Source organism: Grampus griseus, assembly GCF_964374135.1.
Source record: "Grampus griseus genome assembly, chromosome: 1".
Classification (NCBI taxonomy): Eukaryota; Metazoa; Chordata; class Mammalia; order Artiodactyla; family Delphinidae; genus Grampus; species Grampus griseus.
The window spans coordinates 154,594,145-154,600,083 of NC_139017.1; the positions used below are offsets into that span (position 1 = coordinate 154,594,145).

Consider the following 5,939-nt stretch of genomic DNA (forward strand, 5'->3'; position numbering starts at 1 on the left):
GTCTGACAATTTTTTGGTTACAATTGCTCTCAAATCTTTCCTCAAAGATTACATTCTAAAAATAACGAGGTGATTAGGAGAAGAGGTTTGTCTCACCAGTGGACTTATCTGTTATTTCCTCCTTATTGTGAATTGAATGGCATGACAGAGCAGAGGCAAGGGAGGTGTACAATCAATTTTCAAGGTATTACGTCTAAAAGGTCAGAGCTTCCATAGCATAGCAACAGCTGTGCAGATGCCCTCATCATGATCGTTGAAATAACAAAGCCTAGCAAAGGTGAAAGCTGAGAGTGCCAATCCCTGGAATATAGTCACAACTTGTCCAATGTCCCAGTGACTATGAAGAGGGAGGGGCTGCAGCCAGGGAGTAGTTCATTGCAGAGCAAGGATTCAAATAAGCAGCTGGAATTAGGCCCAGGAGCAAACCACTGACAACCCTCTCACCAATCCAGTGGAGACATGCAGCCTTGGAACCAGAATGGTGGCTGGGTGACAGGTGAATGTCCTGTATTCCACACCATCCTGGGGTAGGTTGGTCCTGGAGAAATGCTGAGACATGAATGGTCTGACCACTGGTGCTCAGAGGAACAGAGCTTGTCCTCCTCAGGCACCACAGAGGACACGGCCTCCAGAGAGTCGCCCTGTCGCTCCTTAAAGGGTCTTAATGTAGATATTAGTAATACTTTTAAATTAAAGATTTAAAACACACCTTTTAATATAGTAAAAAAATAACACTATTCAAAGAAATACCACAAACGGCAAACATTTATAATCTAAAATCTTTATAAAAGTACAAAAATAAATTAGAAAAATTAAACTCATAAAATGGTTAAGCAACCTTAATTTTACATTTGTATAAAATACAAGTGAAAACCATCTGAATGATGGTGGTGACTGAAATCCTGTTTGGTAAAGTATCCTATTCCTATGTTGTTTTTGGTTTTGTTTTTTGCAACATAATATGCAATTTCCATTTGACAGTTTATGTTGCAGTAAATAAAGAGTAATATTGTACAGTTAGCAGTTGCAAGTACTTTTTTTTTTTTTTTTTGCGGTACGCGGGCCTCTTTTTGCGGTATGCCGGCCCCCCACTGCTGTAGCCTCTCCCGTTGTGGAGCACAGGCTCCGGACGCGCAGGCTCAGCGGCCATGGCTCACGGGCCCAGCTGCTCCGCGGCATGTGGGATCCTCCCGGACCAGGGCGCGAACCCACGTCCCCCGCGTCATCAGGCGGACTCCCAACCACTGCGCCACCAGGGAAGCCCACAAGTACTTTTGAGTTGGGCTGTTTCTGAGGTCCGTTAGCAAAAAAGTCCATTAACATTTTATTTCAGCTGAGAATCAGACATCATATAAAAGCTTCATAATCCTAAACCACGAATATGTCTGCTTTGTTTATAAGTAAATCTTGAACCCAAGCATTATTCTTTTTTTAAAAAAAATCTTTACTGGAGTATAATTGCTTTACATTGTTGTGTAAGTTTCCCAAGGATTATTCCTTTTTAAAAATTATTTATTTATTTATTTATTTAGGCTGTGTTGGGTCTTTGTTGCTGCGCACGGGCTTTCTCTAGTTGCGGCGAGCGGGGGCTACTCTTTGTTGCAGTGCGCGGGCTTCTCATTGCAGTGGCTTCACTTGTGTGGACCATGGGCTCTAGATGCGCGGGCTTCAGTAGTTGTGGCACGTGGGCTCAGTAGTTGTGGCTCGCGGGCTGTAGAGCACAGGCTCAGTAGTTGTGGCACACGGGCTTAGTTGCTCTGCAGCATGAGGGATCTTCCCGGACCAGGGCTCAAACCCGTGTCCCCTGCTTTAGCAGGTGGATTCTTAACCACTGCGCCACCAGGGAAGTCCCCCAAGGATTATTCTTAAAGGAAAATATTTTAATAGAGAAAAGTATGAGACAAGTGCTGCTCTATAAAGGCATTGCAAAGATCTCTATAGACTGTGGAAATTACAGAAATAACAAAAGTGGCAGAAGGCAGGAAAACAGTCTTTTTTCTACAGATAAAACTAAACATTCCAGTCCCCTTTATGGTAGAGACATTTTATCAAGTATAGTAAAAATGATCCCATCCTTTCCTGGCACTGACAGATTAACCCAATTAATTTCCTAAAAGCATCTGCAAGGTATGCAAGTCTCAGCAGCCAAAGAATTTGTCACATGATCAGACGACTGAAACATGGAAACTACATGAACTGAGAGTTCAAGACGTATGGCCCCCCTCCAAAAAAAAAACCACCTCGGAATTTTACCTTAGATTGCCGCCTCATTTCTCCATGCTTTAGTGTAGTGCTCTGAGCACCCTTTTACCTGAAGTTTCAAGCAGGTGAACTCTCATATAATTGGTGACTTGTTCTGTCCAGTCCAGCATGTCTTATTAATCAATTAGAGCAATCGTCCGATTACTGTCTGCCTAGATAACCGTCATGCTTTTCTGGTACTACACTTAGGGATGCTACAGCCTGATTTATCAGAGTGTGCCTTTGCATCACCGTTACACATATTTCCCCCATTTAACTGTATGAATTTGGGTGTAGTTATTGACGTTTTTAGAATTTTCCTTATCAGTGTAGTTACTGGGAAGATTGACAGTAGAGTGATCCTCTTCAATTTGTCAAACTTAACAACTGACACACATAGTTAAAAAAAACTCAACCCATCAGCATTTGTTAGTTAAGCTAACTAGTGCTTCTTCAGCATCAGTAACAAGGTCCTTTAAGAAAACAAACTGTACTGTTAGGGCTGCACAGACTCTGGCGACATGTAGGTGGGAGAAGACTGGGGTGAAGAACACATAATAGCCAGAAGGGAACAGACTGAATTCTCTGATGTTCTGGAGAACAGAAGTAGGGTAAATGGAAATAATGAAGGGACAAGTTTTTAATATTTAGGCTGGACTGCTTCAAAGTAGTGAGTTACCCCCAGGTAAGGCGCTCATCCTCATAGGGATTCCTGCTTGCTTGGAGGCCTCACCTCACACTAGGGTTCCTTTGAGTCCAGACCTGTGCAGACTGGGCAGAGTGGCGGGGCTGTGGAGAGTGTGCTCCATCCAAAGGGACCAACCACTCTTGAGCTTCCCCTGGTGGCAGCTGTAAAGGGATACTGAAGGAACAGTGAAATGGATGACCGTCCTTACTTTTTAAGGGATTTTTATGTGAGATCTTCTGATTTTTTAAATATTAGGGACTAATAAAAATATTTTAAATACCAAACAAAAATTATTTGCAGACAGAAATTGGCTGCCAACTTGAGACCTCTGATTTTACTCTATTAACTTCAATTATGGAATGAAAAGTGATACACCTGAAGCTATGCCGTTAGGACAGTTGAGAGCTGGTTTTCAAAATTTCAGTCCAGGGTTTTCTTGCATATCATACCTGGGCTGTGTATCCACTTCAGTGCCTGTGACGATTCCCCGTCCATTTCAGTTTCTTTTTATCCTACCTATTCTTAAGTTCTTTCACTGCCTGGCAGAGTTCGCAAGCCTGGCTTCTTGCTTACCCCTCTTTCCATGCCACCCAATGTCTTAAAGGGAGGAGAGTCTAAAAGACCCAGTGTCTTTTATTTAAGGTGGGGGGAGAAACTATTTATTTATTTATTTATTGAATTGTATTTTCCATCACTTTAATTTTTTTTTATATGGAGCCCCAGCCCCACCAGTGTTTTTTTTGTTTTTGTTTTTTGGCCGCACTGCAGAGCATGTGGAACTTCCCCAAGCAGGGGTCAAACCTGTGCCCCCTGCAGTGGAAGTGCAGACTCTCTTAACCACTGGACCGCCAGGGAAGTCCTGGGTTGGTGGGGGGCCGGCGCAGCAGAACCTCTTTAAAACCTGAGTTCCACCTACATGCCCAGCACTATTAAGTACCCTCCATCTATGAACTCATTTAATGTCCCAACAGCCCTACTATTATCTCATTATAGTAGAGGAAACTTGAGATTTAGAAGCATCAGGGAACTCGTCTATTGTCACGCAATCATGCAATCCAGGTTTGAATTCAGGACTTCGTGATTAGGAAAGCCTAAATTCTTTCCACTCTATCACACCAACTCCCTTTCCCTAAGCCTGAAGTGCTGTAATGATGTGACCACAAAACAAAGTTTGGAGCAAAGCTTTTCTTTTTATTGCAGTTATTAGTGAAAGTTACACTTCAAACTGAAGCTAAGCAACACTAAAACCATTAATATTTTAAAATCAAGGATTAAAAACAAATACAACTAAGAACACTTCCAATACACAGAATGGCAGAAAAAAGAGGAGTGGTTCTGTCACAGGACATTTTAGTGACAGTTTGGCTCAGAAAGAATTATGACAATTTCTTTAACATAAAATATTGTAAGTGACTGAACTGCTTAAAAAGCGGCTTGAAGCTTCTCAGTCTCAACCCTAGGTTTTTTTGTAGTAAATTTTTTTTGGGGAAAGAAAATTTAAATACCCCCCAAAAGTAGTTTTGTTTAAAAACTTTATTTGCCTTCTGCTCATCTTAATGACATATAGTCTTTGAGGAATTAAAATGACAACCATATCCAAAGCCTGGCCCCCAAGTACACAGTGATAGGACTCAACATTTGGTGTTTCTAATTATACAGTGATTACATATATATCATAGACTAGCTCCCACCCACCATATAATCCAATTTCCTCTTAATAAAATGTGGCAGTCAAGTTTAATATCACTCAAGATTTTATCTTGTAGCATATTACAAACTCAGACTTACTCCATTGTTTTAACTAATGTTATCGTGTAACCAAACATTAACAAAGGAAGGCTTATAAACATTTTGAAATTCTGCAGTCTCTAAAGTACTACAGTAAATTGTTCTTACTTATGAAAAGCCAACAAAAAATATAAGGCCAGACCAGGTGTAAGATAGGATAGGGAAGATGAGGAAGGAGGTTTGAGTGTCCATCATTTTACCATGCTGAAACTTGGTATATTTGGCAAGAAGAGTCAGTGTGGAAAAGGAGGATGGAGAAAGAGGTTACTCTGATTTTATGTAATAATTCAGTTTCAAAACATACTGATATTAACTCCCCAAAATATTTCACATCTGCAGTACAAATAGGCACACACGGTTAAGATGGTTAAAAAGTAAAATTTAAAAGGCTATTTGTCCATCTGCAGGGCATTTGCAGGAGGCCCCACCTCCCCACATGTCCTACATTTACATTTTACTTTTCAGAAAAGCCCCTTTTAAAAGAGTGCTATTTCCTGTCCACTACTTCGGGCTTAAAAAAAAGCAGCAATTATCTCAAGTGGGAGCAGTTAGCAATGCTTTAGGGGTGTGTATTTGTGTGTAATACAAATGTTCTCTAGACTGAGTGGTCAGATTACACTGGAATGGTTATATTACAATTTTAGTCCCCCAAACACTAAAGAAACACATTATTTTTTCTATATAAACTTATGTAATACACAGTGTTATAAACATAGAATATTTATACACACACACACACACACACACACACATACACACATCACTGCTTCCCACAGCCTATGAATGCATCCATATACTAGTTCACAAGAATGATCTTTATTCACAAGATACAGTAATACTTTCATGGGGTCCATAACTGAAGACAGATATTAAAGCTACACATTACAGCAAAAATTGTTTAAAAGTATTCCTGATATATCCAATGTTCTCAGCTATCTCACCCAGCAAGGTGGATTTTTTGTTCATTTTCCAAGCATGAATCTCCCCAACTTTTCAGTACTTGTAATTCTCATTATCCTATAAAACTAAGATAGATCTCATCCATGTTAGTGATGAGCTGGAAAAGCCCAAACTGCCTGCAACAAGGGGAGATCAGCATCTACAGAGATAAAAAAATAAATGTTGAATGCATTCATACCCTGTGTACCTAAAATGCATCCTTTTATTTCTTAAAACAAAACAAAACACAAACCAAACTTGTCTGTTTCAACAAGGAATTGCT

General features: G+C 40.3%; 1 pseudogene across 1 annotated transcript; it reads right to left on the minus strand.

The window, feature by feature from the left end:
* Positions 1-201: 201 nt before the first annotated feature.
* Positions 202-2,372, minus strand: LOC309832914 (succinate dehydrogenase [ubiquinone] cytochrome b small subunit, mitochondrial-like; annotated as a pseudogene). Its single transcript has 2 exons — positions 2,312-2,372; positions 202-660 (listed from the first exon to the last, which is right to left on the minus strand). The product of its transcript is annotated as a succinate dehydrogenase [ubiquinone] cytochrome b small subunit, mitochondrial-like (transcript).
* Positions 2,373-5,939: the final 3,567 nt, after the last annotated feature.